Source organism: Mauremys mutica, chromosome 9, assembly GCF_020497125.1.
Source record: "Mauremys mutica isolate MM-2020 ecotype Southern chromosome 9, ASM2049712v1, whole genome shotgun sequence".
Taxonomy (NCBI): Eukaryota; Metazoa; Chordata; order Testudines; family Geoemydidae; genus Mauremys; species Mauremys mutica.
The window spans coordinates 8,421,322-8,433,011 of record NC_059080.1 but is presented as its reverse complement, the minus strand read 5'-3'; positions in this window follow the sequence as shown (position 1 = coordinate 8,433,011).

Genomic DNA, 11,690 nt, shown 5'->3' with positions numbered 1-11,690 from the left:
AGGCCAGATGCACCATCGGGAATGGAGAAAGGGCTAGCAGGATCTGGGCAATGAAACATGGAGGATATGGAAGGGCCTAAATAAATTCTATACCAAATCTCTCTGTGTAGCATGTTCTCTGCTTTTAGCTACATTCCTAGTGATGAATTGCACTAACTTTCCTGGCTGAGATGGACAAATCATCTGCACATCTCTTTGCAGAGTAATTATTTAAGCACAAGTAAGAGCAAGAACATCTGTTTCATCAAAGCATCACCTTTAGCTGCTCCTCGGCACTTCTACCCACCATGCAACTCCAACATAATTGTGCTTTTAAATGTACATCACTAGGGCCAAGAGCTATGGAACCATAATCTAAATAAATAAATAAGAACACGGCAACTCACATGTCTTGATCGTGTAAGTGCTGCACAACTGGAACTTTTGATTTCATTGAGAGCTGCGGGCACTCAGCACTTGACAGGAACAGACCCTGGGATTCCAAGTTAACTTGCATGCATATGGAACAAGCCTCAGGCACCCCATAAGCATGAGCCCTCTACCACTTGAACTGAAAGCAGGACTCCTTTAGCCGTAAGCTAGTAGTAGATTGTGTAGGTGTTGGTGCCAACCACTAGAAGGAGCCACAGTAGACCAGAATACATTGCATACATTGTATGATAATTAACTCTTTCATATCTAGAATACATGATAGCATGCAAAGCATGTATCTAACATGGGGGCTTATTACGTGAAGTCCCCAAACACTGAATACTGTTGTTTTAAGTCCCATTTAGTAGGGCTGGAGCTTTTTTTTGGGGGGGGGAGAGGGGTGTTCCAATTTTATTTATAACAATTTCTCATCTCTGATATTTTCTTTCATTTTTAATACATTTGGATAGTGTTTTAGGGCCGCCTGTTTCACTAACTGCATACAGCTGATAGCTGAAATTCTCTATGGGAGGCAGTACCAGTTTTCTAAGTGTTTAGAGGTTCAGTTCCATTAAGGTATGTTTTTATTAGATGGCATTATCTGAAAATCCACCTTGCTCAATGTGGTTGAAAAAAGTATATGAAAGATAACCAGGGCATAAAAACCTTCCAAATGAGGTTCAATGTCCTGTCACAGGGCTAAATTCTACCTTGAGAGCTGTGCTTGGGAAAGTGTATGATTTCAGGTGAATCATCAACAGTGCATGAGGCTAAAGGCCAAGACTTTCAAAAGTTGCAATTGATTTTGGATGCCTCCATTTTCAGATGCCGAACCTGTGATGCCTGAAAGGGGGTCTGATTCTTCAGCCAATACTGTGTCCTTTCCCCCTGAAAATCAAGCCCCTTGAACATGTGTCAGCTTGGATGCCTCAAAATGGAGGCACCCAACATCAGGAGTCACTTTTGGAGATCTTGGACATTATATTTTTTTTGCATGTGTTGTGTATCTATCCACTTTCCATATGACAACTCATTTTGTGCTAGTGGATCTAAAGAGAATTCAGTGTGTTAGAGGCTGTTTGGAGCCAAATGCCGTAATCTCCAAACTTTACTAAAATACCCATCTTGGGCTGTTTAACAATGCACATTACTGCTGACATTGCAAAGAAGAACGTAGACTCTGGCAACCTAGCAGCTCCCACAGCTACGACCTAGTCAACATGTAACCACGTGGATATGGCTTTGTTGTTGTTAGAACACTAAACAATTTGGTTGTGTAGCGTATTGTACTTTAGACTGTTCATAAGAAAGGTTATTCTTATAATAATTTCTAACCCCACCAAAACCTGAAAGTACCAGTGAACTTTTTTACTGGTAATACTTCTAATCTGATTTCCAGATCAAATGTGAGTTCATATACATTCAGGATAAACATCAAAGGAAGATGATCTGCTTCTATTTAAAAAAAATGGTAGCAAACCCATTTCATCACCCCCTTTTGAACGCTCTAATTAAGGCTCATTATTAAATGTTATGGAGAAAGGCAGCCAAGAAATGAGAACCAGCGGCAAATTGGCTATATGGATTTCAAAGGAATGTAGGCCAATATATTATCAGTGGACTACATCTGAGCACTGCAGAGGATAAATTCTAAAAGTACCTAGAGCTGGAAAGGTACTAACAAAATAGGACAGGCTTTGATGTGCAAGTCCGGTATGAGTGCACTGGTTAGTATGAGTTACACAAAATACTATTACATAATTACAAATGTCTTCAACTAAAATATATATGAGTAGATCTGCAGGTATGGCTTGATTAACAGATGGAGCAATGGAAAGATGATAAGGGATTGTCTGAAGAACTATCAAAGGCCAATAAGTCCTGAGACCCCAAATTTAGTCAGTGAAATAAGATTTGGCTAAACTATAATCAAGCAGTCCCATCATATATTATAATTACTCCAGAGAAATGGCAGGAATATATTAGCTGAATGTTTTATTTTTAGGAAAGCACTGTAAAAATTGAAAAAAAGTCCCTTTAAAGAAAGCTGGTATCGTTCTCTTATGACAATATCTTATGGCAAGCACTGGTCAGGACCAGTTTACCCAGAAAGCCTTGTGGAAGCTCTCAGTTACCATAAATCAGGGACAGATATCATGACCTGAAAAAAGTCCTCTAGTACATCTCTGATGTATTTAAACAGGGACAAAGAAATGCCCTGTTTATGAATTCTGGAAAAGGGCCGATTTCATGGATAAATATGAAACAAAAAAATAATGACAGAAGAACTGAGGAAGCAGTTTTTACACAATGAATTGGCATGCAACATATGTAAACAGTAAATGAAAGTGAAAGTTTACCCAAATCTATATCTTTTCATTTTCAGTTTCATTTACATGAAAATATGGAAGGACCTAAATAAATATGAAACAAAAAAATAATGACAGAAGAACTGAGGAAGCAGTTTTTACACAATGAATTGGCATGCAACATATGGAAACAGTAAATGAAAAATGAAAGCTGTATGTATTTTGCTGCCCCAAGCACGGCAGGCTTTTTAGAGGTTTTTATGGCTCATCTTGACAAAGCCCTGGCTGGGATGATTTAGTTGGGGTTAGTCCTGCTTTGGGCAGGGGGTTGGACTAGATGACCTCCTGAGGTCTCTTCCAACCCTGATATTCTGCGATTTTATGATCTTATGTAGAGCTGGGAAGAGAAAGGAAACTCCTCTTCACAGAAGATTTTAGTGGTTCAGAATTTTGTTTTATTCGAATTTGGAGTGAAGAGCAAAAACTTTGAAATTCTCCATGAAAGGCAATGGAGCTTTGGTTCCTGGAAAGTCCACCTGGTCCCCAACTCTGGGGCAATCTGCATGGGTGGCTGTCCCAGTGATGCAGACCTTGTGAGGACTGGGTCCCTGCCTGTGTGGCAGTCTAGCTGGTGGGCTGCCCCAGAGCTGCAGGCTCTGAAAGCCCTGGGAACCCAGGCGGCTACGGAGCTGCAAACTTGGGAGCCCCTCATTTCCCTATCAGCTCAACAGGAAACCAGGTAGGTTTCTTACTAAACTTCCATCGGGACTTTGTCACAATCCAACTTTCTCAGAAAAAAACGTATTTGAAATTTTTTGAACGAGCGCTGAGCTCAGCCTTTGCACATATGGTGGCAGGTGCCCCAGAAGAAGACGAGTAATAATACAGGGACTGTGCCTGGGAGAGAAGCTTTTGAGTTCCAGTCAAGATTCAATGAGACAACGCTTGTGGAAGTTGCCTGAGTGACGTACTGAGTCAGTGCCTTTCCTGGCTATCTTAGTGTCATGTCACACTTTATGGGCTGAGCGAGCTGGATCTAGAGGTATGATAGCAAAATAAGCCACTTAGCTATAAGTAATTTAACACCATCCTATATTTCAGAACAGAACCATGTATCTTTAGTAGTGGTAAGAACTATATAATACAGAGACAAACTGAAGGTGACTGCATGAAGGCATGGATCTTGGTGCTGTGTTCCAGAGCTGTATCGGGCAACATCACAAATGAGGTCATACAAACTCATTTAATGGATTTCTGAAATTCAAGCTGCAACTTGCCGAGGGCTTGAACTCAATAGTCCTGAGTGACTAGAACAAAGGAACCTCAAGCAGCCCTTTCCTCTCCATACTGAGACTTTGAAGTTCCCCTCACTCCCTTTACTATTTAAATTTCATGATGCTGATGGTGGGGGATTTGAGGGGTCCACAGGTTGGGCTAGGAAAGAGGTTGGCAAAAAGAGGGGGCGAAATGGGGTAGCTGGGTGAAAGAAGTGGAGCCATCTTTCTCTCTGGGGTTGCTGTGGGTGGACAGAGGTATGACTGAGCTGGCCATTTGGCTTTTAAGATCACTTATTGTTTCTGAGACTATGGTGATGGCTGGACAGTGATGTCAAAGAGAAGAAAAGTGATGAATCCAACTTGGTACAGTCAAAGGCTAATGAGTGATAAAGCAAAGCTGAGTGACTCAATGCTGATGAAGTTCTATGTATGACTCACACACCTGATTATGAATCACTCTAAAATGTACACCTGCATTTTCTATTAAAACCGTTCATTATATGAGATGCTGGATCACTGAGGGTGAATTTGTAAAGGTCAGTGGAGATTTTTCAACTCTTAGATTATAAATATGAATCCAGACCAGATCACTGACCGTGTTAGTCTGCTGTTGGTTCGGTGTTGTGTGTGAAAAGTGGTCCCAGTCCAGTTCTTAGTGGCCAGGCATATCCACAGACCACCTACAATCCACAGACTTTATACAATGTGCACTAGCTGGTATTCTTGCTAGCAGAGTCAACACTGAGGCTAAGATGGGAATGTGTAGTGGAAATTGAGTTACTTTTTCATCAATAATGAACAGAGGTGATATGAAACACTGGTTGGGCTACAGTGTTGAGGATGGTTAAATTCAGTGGATAAATTAATTCCCTAGGACTGTCAATCCAGGGTTTTAGCTAGCACACAATTTTATTTACATATTTTTGAGAAATTAACTTTTTAATCAGTTTTTTTATACATGGCTAAACTACCATGTGCAGTATATGTGGAGAATGTGTAAAATGTTCTTCATGCTAAGTAACCCAGCACAAGCCACACACGGCCCTGATCACAACAGTCTTCCTAAAACAGGGACTCTCATCCTGTTTCTTTGTCTTTGCCTTGATTTGGGTTATTTCTGTGTGTGCATGTACTGTGAGGGTTAGACACTTAGCAAGTTTGCATTATTCTCTATCCAGTTTTATTTGTCTGATCTGGCAAGACACCTGCAAGGAGGATTATTTTATTAAGATGAATTCTGTCCCCCAAGACATTGTATATGCTACTTCTGTAGATCTTAGGACTTCCCAGCCTGTCAAGTTCTTCTTGAAGCACTATGAATTTAAATCTGATAAGCACACCAATATAGTTCAAACTTTTAAAGAGAGCACAAAAGTGTTTATTTTAACAGGAAAATGACATCTATGGTGGCTTAGACTAACTGTATACGACATCAGGGCACTCTTTATAGATTTACTAACCCAAAGGTCTTGAGAACTGAGTCCTCAAGTGTATTTGAATGTCTACTGGAATAATCTTTATCTCCACTCCTGAAATAGCTGTGCCTTGCATAAAACAGTAGGTGACTTCCTGCTAGTATATAAAAGAGGTAAATGGAAGACATATATTCCAGCCTAGTTAAAGGTAAAGTTTACTTCTGCTTTGAATTTATTTCAAGCTAACATCAATATTTTATTATTTCAAAAGTGGAGTATTGTTTTGGTTGCAGTAGATAAGAAAACATTATATTCCCATTGGAAAAAGGTTTCTTATGAAGAAGAGGGGGATGGATAGCTCAGTGGCTTGAATATTGGCTTGTTAAACCCAGGGTTGTGAGTTCAATCCTTGAGAAGGCCATTTAGGGACCTGGGGTAAACATCTGTCTGAGGGTTAATCCTGCTTTAAGCAGCGGGTTGGACTAGATAATCTCCTGAGGTCCCTTGCAGCCCTCATACTCTATTAATAGGATTGCATACCTTTCAGCAAACATATCACTCTTCAAGCAAATATATAAAATAGATTGAATGTCATTCTTTTTCAAGAATTCACATTTCTAATGAAGGCACATATAAGGGTGACAAAAATCCCATATACAGCCTCTTGGGAAAATTAAATAAACACAGAGGTAGAAATTAATTCACCATTAATAAAACATGGGCAAAAACCTTTTTAATATGGGGCTGCTGCAGAAAATGATTTTTTGTTGCTGGACGTTTCAGTGTAAGCAAAACAATATTGCACTCTGGAACAAACTGCAAAAAATAATGTTGCATCTGCTTCAGCAAGGAAGCTAAGATACATAACCACTTAGGAGCTGCAGTGGGTTCAGTTTCTGTGTAGTATATTGGAGGCTCATTAGTAAAAGCTAGTGGGACTACTTTATTTATCTGTCGATCAAAGGATTATTTGATTTGTTGAAACTAAAACTGTCAGCAGGAAAGGGTAGGTTTCGATAAATTTCCCATTTAAAAAAAAAAATATATATATATATATATATTTAAATTGTTAAAACAAAAAAAATCCTTTTTTTGTTTTGGAACTATTTTTTGGTTCAAAATTTAAATTAATTTATAGTTTAAAGAGCCCAAATCAAAATCAAACGTATCATGCTAACGCCATGTGTCTTCATGCATCAAACATGATTTTGAGTCTGCACAAAAGAAAGGCAAAAATATTATGTGATAAGTTTGAAAAAAAATCTTGGCAATTTATGAAGATCAAGAGGAAGCGAGAAGTGAAACCATCACAAAGGAGACCTGAAAGATGTGTTTGGAGCAAACAGACTGAGATATTCTAATGCACTGGCCCCATGCAGTGGGTAAAGGAGCAGAAACTGTCAAAAGAAGTGCATGCCATGTTTTCCAAAATGCAAAGAAAGCCAATGGCCAGACCATGGGTGTTAAAGTAAAGAAGGATTTAGGAGGCATACAGGAGAAATACTGATGGTGAATAGATTGAAGTACTGCAGAAAGAGATTATTCATTTTAGCCACTTTACTGAGGAATGGGTGGTATCCTGAAAATGATGCTATACATATTGCGTGTGAGTTATTTCCTACATTATAAGAGCTTGCAAAACTGTCATGAAAATTTTACCAGACAAAGAACAAAATATGCCTAGCCACTCTTTGCCATGATGACTGATAGAAAAGTGTATGATATTTTATCATCCACCAAAAAAAATTACTCTCTTCAGTGTAGTGGGCAAGTGGACATTTGCCAGACTACATTCTTATGGTACTGTATTAGCATTGCCATGTATTTTTCTGTTGCAATAACTTTGTTGTGAGTTAGTCCACAGCTTAGAACAAGATCCAGTGGCTGGAAATTAAAACTAGACAAATTCACACTTGAAATAAAGCATGATTTTTCAACAGTGAAGATAGTTAATCACTGAAACATTTTACCAAGGATTGTGGTGGATTCTCCATCACTAGCAATTTAGATTTTTTTGTCTAAAAAATACACTCTAGTTCAAATAGGAATTAATTCAGGAATGTCCTATGGGCGGTGTTATACAGGAAGTTCAAATGGATGATCGAAATGGTCCCTTTTGGCTTTATAATGTATGAACCTTTAGCAAAGTTTTTCAAGAATGAAGCACATCAAATACAATATCTATCATTATGTATAAATACTAGAGCTGGAAACAACTTTGCAAAAGAGTCTTCATGAATATTCACTTGAATTTTTAAATGATTTTGCTTTGACCATGCTTGTGTTTCTTAATGTTCACTTTCTATGCAGTAGAGTTTTATGGCCACGAACATTCATAAAAGTTAATTTCAAAGTCACCTGTACAAGTGTTGTGGAAACTAGCTTGTAAATTCTCTCATGTTAGGATGGGGCTGCATCCCCACCCTGCTGCTGAAACATCCATCAACTCTGGAGGCCTAGAGGTTATTTGGAATCTGGACCTAGCTGAACTGTACTACAAATCTAACCTCCCCTAAAACTTTGGGTGGTTTGAAATCTAAATTGAAACACTTTTTAAAAAAAATAAATGTGTATGAGTCAGTTGAATTTAGTGACTGAGGCACTTTTTTTTTAGTCTTTTTTGCTGATAAAGATGAAACTCTCACACAATGGGTAAAATTAAAAATTCTTAGGTCTGATCTGTTGAACAACCTGTGACAGCTAAAACAACAAGGAGTCCTTGTGGCACCTTAGAGACTAACACATTTATTTGGGCATAAGCTTTCGAGGGCTAAAATCCACTTAATCAGATGCATGAAGTGAAAAATACAGTAGGCAGGCGTATATATATTACAGCAAATGAAAAGATGGGAGTTACCTTACCAAGTGGGAGGGTCAGTGCTACGAGGCCAATTCAAACAGGGTGGACGTGGCCCATTCCCAACAGTTGACAAGAAGGTGAGAGTTTCAACAGAGGGAAAATTACTTTTTGTAGTGACCCTGCCATTCCCAGGCTTTATTCAGGCCTAATTTGATGGTGTCAAGTTTGCAAATTAATTCCAGTTCTGCAGTTTCTTGCTGAAGTCTGTTTTTGACGTTTTTTGGTTGAAGAATGGCCACTTTTAAGTCTGTTATTGAGTGTCCAGGGAGATTGAAGTGCTCTCCTACTGGTTTTTTAATGTTACAATTCTTGATTTGAGTCCATTTATTCTTTTGCGTAGAGACTGTCTGGTTTGGCCAATGTACATGGCAGAGGGGCAGTGTTGGCACATGCTGGAATATGTCACATTGGTAGATGTGCAGGTGAACGAGCGCCTGATGGTGTGGCTAATGTAGTTAAGTCCTATGATGATGTCCCTTGAATAGATATGTGGACAGAGTTGACAATGGGGTATGTTGCAGGGATAGGTTCCTGGGTTAGTGTTTTCGTTGTGTGGTGTGGAGTTGCTGGTGAGTATTTGCTTCAGGTTGGGGGGCTGTCTGTAAGCGAAGACTGGCCTGTCTCCTAAGGTTTGTAAGAGTGAGGGATCGTCCTTCAGGATAGGTTATAGATCCTTGATGATGTGCTGGAGAGGTTTTAGTTGGGGACTGAAGGTGATGGCTAGTGGCATTCTGTTATTTTCTTTGTTGGGCCTGTCCTGTAGTAGGTGACTTCTGGGTACCCTTCTGGCTCTGCTAATCTGTTTCTTCACTTCACCAGGTGGGTATTGTAGTTTTAAGAACGCTTGATAGAGATCCTGTAGGTGTTTGTCTCTGAGGAATTGGAGCAAATGTGGTTGCATCTTAGAGCTTGGCTGTAGACAATGGATCGTGTGATGTGGTCTGGGTGAAAGCTGGAGGCATGTAGGTAAGTAGAGCGGGTAGTAGATTTCTGGTATAGGATGGTGTTTATGTGACCATCACTTATTTGCACTGTAGTGTGCAGGAAGTGGATCTCTTGTGTGGACTGGTCTAAGCTGAGGTTGATGGTGGGGTGGAAATTGTTGAAATCCTGGTGGAATTCCTCAATGGCCTCCTTCACATGGGTCCAAATGATGAAGATGTCATCAATGTAGCACAAGTAGAGTAGGGGCACTAGGGGACGAGAGGTGAGGAAGCGTTGCTCTAAGTCAGCCATAAAAATGTTGGCATACTGTGGGGCCATGCGGATACCCATAGCAGTGCCTCTGACTTGAACGTAAAAATTGTCCCCAAATCGGAAATAGTTGTGGGTGAGGACAAAGTCACAAAATTTAGCCACCAGGTTTGCAGTGACATTATCGGGGATACAGTTCCTGATGCCTTGTAGTCCATCTTTGTATGGAATGTTGGTGTAGAGAGCTTCTACATCCATAGGGGCTAGGATGGTGTTTTCTGGAAGATCACCAGTGGATTGTAGTTTCCTCAGGAAGTCAGTGGTGCAGGGCTGTCCTTAGGATTTATGGTGCCCTAGGCGAGATTATTAAACTGGTGCCCCTGTGCCTAATCTGCTCTTAGCAACACAAATATAAGCATACAGTATGGGAAAACTTGCCACATTCACGTTATTAAAACCAGTTTAACTTAATTAAGCACACTGTAATGCTGATGCACTAGCACTAAAGAAGTAGCCCTATAGAAAAAATTCTGATTTGACAGAATGATGCAAATAATATAATTTTTTTAATTTGTCAAAATTTTATTGGAAATTTATATGAAGCGGTATTGAAACAAAGATTTGTTTTTAATTAAAAGCAATCTTTCTGGCTTTTTTGGCTGCAAAATCAGTTTAATAAGCTGGGTTTCCAAACAGTGGGAAAATATAACCCTAGTTTTACCGCTAGGTAAAGCACAAAGTGACCAAAATGAAGTCAGCACAGAATCATCTCATCTAGATTAAGGTAGCACAGAAATGTTACAGAAGTCCTATTGTGCCTTATTTTTGTTTGGAAAGACATTGGCACTAGCAGCACATTCACATGATAAAATACATGATAAATCACTGTCTCTAAAGTTCCATCAAAAACTGACATTTTCACAGCTCTAGCATGATCTGCTATACAGATTCTTCACAAGGAAGTGTCCCTGGCCTTTTTAACTCATATTAACTATGTATTTACTTTATGAAAGTTGGAGAAAACATTGTGAAAATGTAAAACATTGGCTGCCCAACTTCTGGGCTGGCAAAAGCTATACTGACTCACAGGAAAAAAAAAAAAGCAGGAGAATCTTAGTACAACATATGGTCAGTCTATACCAGGGGTCGGCAACCTTTCAGAAGTGGTGTGCCAAGTTCACTGTAATTTAAGGTTTCTCGTGCCAGTAATACATTTTAATGTTTGTAGAAGGTCTCTCTCTATGTCTATATTATATAAATAAACTATTGTTATTATCTGAGGTCCTGCTCAGGCCACTACCAGCTGAGTAACCCCAGACCGGCAGCGGGCTGAGCGGGACTGGGGACTGGAACCCTAGACAAGGATCCCAGGCCCTGCTCAGCCCGCTGCTGGTCTGGGGTTCTGACTACCAACTCCTGCCACCCAGGATCCCGGCTGCCAACCCCCCTCAGCCTGCTACCAGCCTGGGATTCTGCTCACCCAGGCTGGCAGGAGGCAGAGTGGGGTCGGCGGCTGGGCTCCTGATTGGCAAGGGGCCGGCAGCCAGAACCCCAGAGTAGCAGTAGGCTGAGTGCTGCCGGCACCCCAGACTGGCAGCAGACTGAGCCACTCAACCCCCCAGCCCGCTGCCGGCTGAATGAATGGAACCCCAGGCTGACAGCAGGTTGAGTGGTTCAGCGGCCTGCTCAGCCCGCTGCCAGCCTGGGGTTCCTTAGGGGTCCCCAGGCCAGCAGCAGGTGCTGAGTGCGGCCGGCTGGCAATAGGGCAGCAGCCGGAACCCCAGAGCAGTGATGGGCTGAACCGCTCAGCCTGCCGCTGCGTGCCATCAAAAATCAGCTCACCTGCCACCTTTGGCACGTGTGCCGTAGGTTGCCAACCCCTGCTTTATACACTAGTAAGGTGATGAGCATATTACAGTTGTTGGAGGGCTCTTATCAGGAGTAACAGGCTATAGGAAAGTCAGTCAACATTTTTTGTTTCTCTGATGAAAACTGGCCCACTCCCTGCCTCAAACCAAACCTGTCACTAATAATTGTCAACAACTTAATTTTCTGTTTTTGGCTAAGATATTAATTTAAAAAAAATATTGAAATTGGATTCAGGATTGTTAGCAAGAATTTTTGGCAAAGTTATTAAATGACAATCTAAATGGCAGTACTGCTTTCATGCTTGGCTCACCCCCCAGCCTGCTGGTCCAACAGCTGCAGTAGACCCCAAAATCCA